The sequence below is a fragment of the Drosophila subpulchrella genome, chromosome 2L (genome assembly GCF_014743375.2).
Source record: "Drosophila subpulchrella strain 33 F10 #4 breed RU33 chromosome 2L, RU_Dsub_v1.1 Primary Assembly, whole genome shotgun sequence".
NCBI lineage: Eukaryota > Metazoa > Arthropoda > Insecta > Diptera > Drosophilidae > Drosophila > Drosophila subpulchrella.
In genome coordinates this window covers 24,952,017-24,958,016 of record NC_050610.1, presented here as the reverse complement: position 1 = coordinate 24,958,016, position 6,000 = coordinate 24,952,017, and positions in this window count along the sequence as shown.

Sequence of the window (6,000 nt, the reverse complement as noted above, 5' to 3'; positions counted from 1 at the left end):
TATTGGTCCCACACTCCAAAACCAATGTCAGTTATTGACGCTACACTGGAAAAAATCCATGGAACTCATGGCTTAACAATTTATAAATTATAAATATAAATATGTTGTCTTAAAAGGAAGAAGAAGTCTGAAAAACTATAAGTTATATAAACATTTCGGAGTCACAGATATAATATAAATACTAAGTATATAACATAAATCACTAAAATTGGAGAATCACAATAGAGGCCAAGCCAGTACAGATAAAGCATGTCAATTTTTATTGGATTGTGGATCACTGCTAAGAATTACTGTACTCCCAAGTAACCCAAAACAGCTCCAAATAACGTTACTTCTATGATCTAAGTATACAATTTATTTTCCCATGAATTTAATATTTTTAAGGAATCCTAATGGAATATCAAAAAGGCTTCAACATCAATATAAACTATTTCACAACACCATTTTCCCCCAGTGTTACCCCAAAACCAACCCAATCCCTGTTCCAATTTCAATCGCAGTTGCTTATCTGAGTGTCCTTCTATTTGCTTTGGGCCTGCGTCCGTTTGTTTGTTTATTTTCACAGCATAAGGCGACAATCATGCGGAATTTCATTGCCCAGGGCGATGCGGGGAAAAGTGTGTCCTCCATTTCCCATCGACGGGCCGTTGAGGAGACGTTTCAGCGTTTAACTAAATCAAATCGATATCGAATTTAGTTGTCAGCGCGGCACAGAAGTTTTCGTTGCGTTTTCAGTATGTCAGGCTGGGAATCGGGGTGGCTGGGTTCCCGGTTCTTGGTTTTGGGTTTCAATTTCTCGTGAACTCGTTTGGGGACCTCAGAGTTAGCAATGAAATGTGAAACAGAAACAGTAAAAGCAGCGGAGGCGCGGGGAAATGTGAGTCCGAAGTCGAGGCCAGAGGCAAAAGGCCAAAGGAAAAGTTCTCCGTATGCTCGGGCTTCTTATCCACATCCTTGGCAGGATTGCGTGTCCTGGCATGGATTTTGTCTGTCTGTCTGTCTGTCTGTGCGTGTGACCGCATGACAAAAAGCCACAGGTTATGAGTTTTTCATTACATTGCCATCGTGGAAATGGAAGCCCCTCTTTCCGTATCCGCACCATCTAGCCCTACTGTTATGCGATTTTTGTTTAGTTCCGGGTCCCTTGGCAGGCCACCAATTCGTAATTCCACGAATTAGTCTGCAGTTTATTGAAAGTGTCTGCCTTGATGAACTGACTGAATAATTTTGGGCTCACACTGTTGCATTTCGGACAGGAGATTAGTGGAAAATATCAATATAATGTTGTTAAAAATACTGCATGATGTATGGAGAACGTGATTAGCCTTAATGGGACTTACACAACTGATTTATGCATTTTAGTTTTCAACAAACAAATATATATTTTATACCTCTATAGAGCTCAGACCATTAGAACGCTTTTAATTTGTTGGGAATTTGGGTTCAAAAGATTTTAAATGTACCATTAAATCACATTTAATAGAATACTAATTAAATTGATTTTCATGAAAAGTGGATTTAAATTAAATTTGTTTAGTTTGGTGTGATATGGCCCGCGGGTCTTAATAAACCTGTCGTTCGATGGTATTTTCAACTTTGCCTTGTCAGCACTTCAAGGAAGAGGACCTCCTCCGCTGGCCGGCAATCATAATCTGTTGATTTCGGCCCGTTGCAATAGCTGGTTCAAAATCCTGGGCCGCAACTCATTTTCCATGCTATTGCCTCTTTGTATGCGCAATTAAAAGCGCTGCCGGAATTACCGTTAATGGTCGCAGTTGCAGTTGCAAGAGCAACAGTGCCCCCCATTGTTTATACCCTTGTAAAGGGTATTATGATTTCGACTTCGGTATGCCACATATAGTTTCTGTTTATAAGGCCCATTTAGGATCATAAACGAGTATTTAGCAAGCTGTAAACGATGAAGCGCTTGCACGCGGAAGTTTTATAATCTTTATATATAATAGAAATTGTATACTTTTCTTATTTATTTATTTCACTTTAACCTAGGTAAAACTATGAACGTATAATTGAATAAAATCAGAGAGCAATAGAGGAAAACCGCACCAAGTTTTAAGGGTGCTGTAAACGATGCAGCGGCATCCTCAAAAAACTGAATTAAATTACTAAGTATGGTTTCTAAATTAAATTTACATTACTAGGTATGTTCTTGATTACATTTAATTTTTTCTTTGAACTACCAGTTATAGTGGTTAATATGTTAGTAAAAACTGTATCTAATACAAGGTGACCGCTGCATCGTTTACACCTCAACATCGTTTTAAACTTAGTGTACCTTAGGGTATTTCCAGTGTCGAGACCGCCTTTCAGCCCGCCTCGCGTGTTTTTCCACTCGTGTTGCTTCAGGCGGGTGCGGATACGGGTCCGGGCTTTTGGACCCGGATCCGAATCCGGATCCTCTGCTGCCGCTGCCTCGTTGTTTTTCCATTGTTGCTGCTGCCTCCTAGACAAAACGCCGATTTCTGGCGATTCGAGCGATTTCGTTGATTACATTGCGGATCCCGGCTGTGCGCCTCCCTGCGGAACAATTCTAGTCACCATCGCCATCGCCATGGCCAGGTCATCCTCATCCCCGTCCTCATCCTGCTCCTGCGGGGGGCGTGGCTGCTGGCTGAAGGGCGGCAGCCGTGTGTGTGCGTGCCTAATGAACAAAATTCGACGTAGATGCAGCAGCGGCTGCCATGTGCATGACCAGAAAATTGAACTCAGGCCAAAAACTGAGGCACGACAAATGACCGACGGGGGACAACGGGCCGCTGACCATTCACTGTGACATGGGTGGCGTGGAGGGGGTGCTGCAAAAGGGGTGGTGCCCAGTGCGTGGCTTTGCGGCACCGTCACTTCTAATGACCAAAAGCGGCCAGGACCAGGGCCGAAAAACGCGATGGCACTACAGGAAAAGGAGCAGCGGCAAACGCCGTTAATTTTGTTTATTTTTCTTTCCTTTTTTCGGATCCAGCGGAAGCGCGCATCCTTCAGCTGCTGGACCGCAGGACTCGACAGCTCCAACCACGCCGGAATTTCAATATATCGAAGCTGCATCGACGTCCGATTGCGCATCTGTATTCGCAGTACGGGCATCGACATTTCCCGCATCGCCGGCAATTCATCAGGAGCTGATTGCTAATACCTCGGAGACTTTAAGCCACCTTAAAGTGGCGTCCACTTGGCGGGTGAATAAAATCTATCCCACGATCGCGGGGGCAGGGCAGGATGCCCAAATCGATGGCCATCCAGGTGCCAGGCCACAGGCAAATGAAATCAAATGGATACCGCCCGACCCGGCAAGGCAATGGCAATTCATTTTTTATATGATTCAAATGCTCCCATGCAAATGGCCTCGCTTGGGTGCACTTGAAAAAAAACCGTTGCTCATAAATATATAATTTATTTCGCTGTTGGGTAACGTTTCCGCCTAAAATAACATATTACAGCCAATAAAAAAGCCTGTATAGTATTAAGGAAATTAAATAAGGTCTAACTAACTAACCTTAATTTCGATTAGCTGACTAGAATTCCTTAGAAAGTCATTAAATCTAAAGAATATCTGTACAGGTATATCTTTTGATTGGATTTTTGATGAGTTACAATAAACAGGACATCAAATGAAATGCCAATGTAATTGTTTTCAGTGCATCTTGGCCCCTTTCGGAGTTGCTATCAATGCATTGGCTGTCAATAGTGCCCCCCTTCTCCAGTTCCTCCTCCTAGCCAACTAATAACACTTTGAGTGCGGCTATTTCTGTCTGTTCTGGCTGGCATATTTGGAAAAATTGTAAGCACCTTGTAAGCAAATTTCGGATAAATAATGATGCTGAGCGAGCAGAGGAGCCAATGCAGATGGAAATGAGGTGGAAGGCGGCAGAACGGGATTCTCTGGGCTCTGAATTCCGAACCATTTCGGGCCAAAGTTGACGCAAATTCGATCTGCTCGGAAAGTTTTGCAACTCGGACAGCCATTGATACGCTACTCAAAATCCAGAGACAGCTCGTTAAATGTCCTTCGGACTCGGAGCCAGTGCAAATCCACAAAGTTTTCGTAATTGTGTTTGAAATGCCGGGAACAATTAACTCGGGATTCCATCTGCTGCTGCATTGCGAACAGCAATCCGCTGGCAAGTTGGGCTAATGGTAATTCATCGCAACTTGGCTGAAATCACAACCGTGGCAACAGCACTAAACTTTCCACCTGGCCAAAAAGGGAGTTGCTGAGCGCTAATCCACGACCACTGCTACATTTGCACCGAGTGCCGCAGCATTTCTGCAAGTGAGTCCTTGACCAGCCACAAGAGCTGCGGGAGAAGGGGGCTCTACACTGTGGGAAATGGGGTGCTGAATACAATCACAAACTCCATAAAAATATGGCTGTTTGAAAACAAATTGTATTTTTAGTAAAGCCATTTTATAAACAGTTTTAAAAAAGCATACACGCATACAGAAACTTAATTATAAAAGAATTTTTTTGAAGAAGTCCTTAAGCTACTTATATTAAACGTACTAACAAGATTATAATCATTAATATTTAAGGAACATTTAACTGAACAGTATAAAGTGTTATGTGGTTTTCAAAGATAAGTGAAATAAGTTTCCGTTTTATTTGATATGAGTTCCATATTTCAGCTAGTTAGGTAACAAATTTATCTAGTTTCTATCTGTGTAGTAATGTGGCAAAGAGGAGTGGCCAAAGTCAGAAGGGATCCAGAAAGTGGAGGAGGGCTCAGACTTTGAAGGGCAGTGCAACCCGAACTTGAGCAAGCGGAAACACGTGAATTAGCGCAAATCGCAATGCGGCAGCGAATTGAGGGGCAGTCAGCTGCAGCGACGCGTCGCCAAGCCATCTGTGGCTTAAACTTGTCCCAACTGGGAAACCGGGAAGCTGGGATATTGGGATGCAGGGATACTGGGATACTGGGGCTTCCCCTGTTTTTGAAGGCAACTGCTTAGAGCTCATTAAACGGAGCCAAAACGCCAGCCAGGCTCTCATATTTTATCCAGACAGAGTGAACTACGCTAAATCGAGAAGCAGACGGTTCTGAGTCCTTTTTCAGCTCCTTACGATTTTTCCCTTTTTCTGTGGCCAAAAACTCCAAGACGTTAAAGTTTTTCGGCTTCAGTTGGAGACGCATAACTCTTGAGCTGCCCTATCCCAAATCAGAAGGGAATTTAGCCACTCCAAGGGCTTACAGTTTGGAAAAATGGTATCACACGTTGTGTTCTCATCAGATGGAGTTTTTAAATATATTTATATCTTTTTTTATTTATATAGGAATATATTATATATATATATTTATTTAAAGTTTTGCTATAAGGTATTTTATAAAATACATGTCAATCTATTTATTTCTTACTTTTTGTTCCCAAGATACTCTTTATCTATATCTTTAAGAAAAGGATATCCAAGGACCTTTTACAATCTTATTTTTCAGGGTGTTTCACGTCTGCCTCCTTGTTCGCTGGAGTTGCAAGTTGAGTTGTTGCGGGGCAGGCCAAGAATCGCATGTAAAACATTCGGGCGAGTGATACGCACCATAAATTCCTGAATTTATAGCGGAAGTGCAAAATGCGAAAATAGTTGTGCACATTGCACATCGCACTCGGCACAAAGGCGGCAAAAAGTTGCCAACTTGGAAGCTTTTTTGTCGAACGCTTCATTGCGATTTGTGATAAATGCGGTTAATTTCAACAGCTGGGTGGCAATTATGCAAATGTCTATGGGCTGGGGGAACTCCTGATTAAGCCTTGAGTAAACAAGTCATGAAAATCAATTTAATGCTTAACCAAATGTCATTTGAATAAACCGAGCTGGAAAAAACTGTGCACAAATCGCAGACCATTAGTGATACATTTTAAATACCCTAGAATGGAGCTAAGAGATATGAGGGTCCGATTAAAAAACTCTCGAATATTTCATTATAAATTGGCCCATAGTAGAGCATTCTGCATGAGGTCGTATTGCATTTTGTTTGTCGACAATTCAATTTC